This window comes from Branchiostoma floridae, chromosome 7 (genome assembly GCF_000003815.2).
Source record: "Branchiostoma floridae strain S238N-H82 chromosome 7, Bfl_VNyyK, whole genome shotgun sequence".
Classification (NCBI taxonomy): domain Eukaryota; kingdom Metazoa; phylum Chordata; class Leptocardii; order Amphioxiformes; family Branchiostomatidae; genus Branchiostoma; species Branchiostoma floridae.
This window is the reverse complement of record NC_049985.1, coordinates 17,010,560-17,011,230: the sequence shown is the minus strand read 5'-3', so window position 1 is coordinate 17,011,230 and position 671 is coordinate 17,010,560.

The window sequence follows — 671 nt, the reverse complement described above, 5'->3', positions numbered from 1 at the left end:
TCAAGCAATAGATATCTAAATTTACGTTAGAGTCTTTCCCCATTGGTCATTTCTGCCGATGAGATTATTTTCACCCCAGAGTCTTTCCCCATTGGTTACCTTTGCTGATGATATTAATTGAAGCAATGCGAATAATAAGAGCACGACCTGTAGCAGTTCGCAACGGTATTGCGGCTGGCCAGACATGACTGACTGGTCCCGAAATTCCGGGCCAAAATAAGACGCAAATCAGAAGTGTTTGTAATTCCATTTGGCTCTAGATTTTCCGGTTTATCAATGATGCTATGGGGTATGGGAGCTTAAGATTCTTTAATGTAATAAAACCGTGTTTACCATAGTTTCTTTACTGGCGCAGTCCATAAACTTATCAGTACATGGGCGGGATGGCTTTGCCCAGCAGAGCATATAACATAGAAATAGAAATACATTGTTGGTCTGTGAAAGCAAAGTCTGTTGCACCTGGCTGAAACTAATCAAGGGCATGCATGTGACAGCCCGATAAATGATGTATTCAGACAACGGGATATGAAAAACGGGGGGGGGGGGGGGTACCCAACACAGATTGAGAAATTTATGCTATAATTACCAAGTGAGGATGCGTCCATGTAGGTTAGACATCCCGGTAATAAGATACGCCAAAAAAAGTTACTCTTTGGATATGGGTTTGAAAA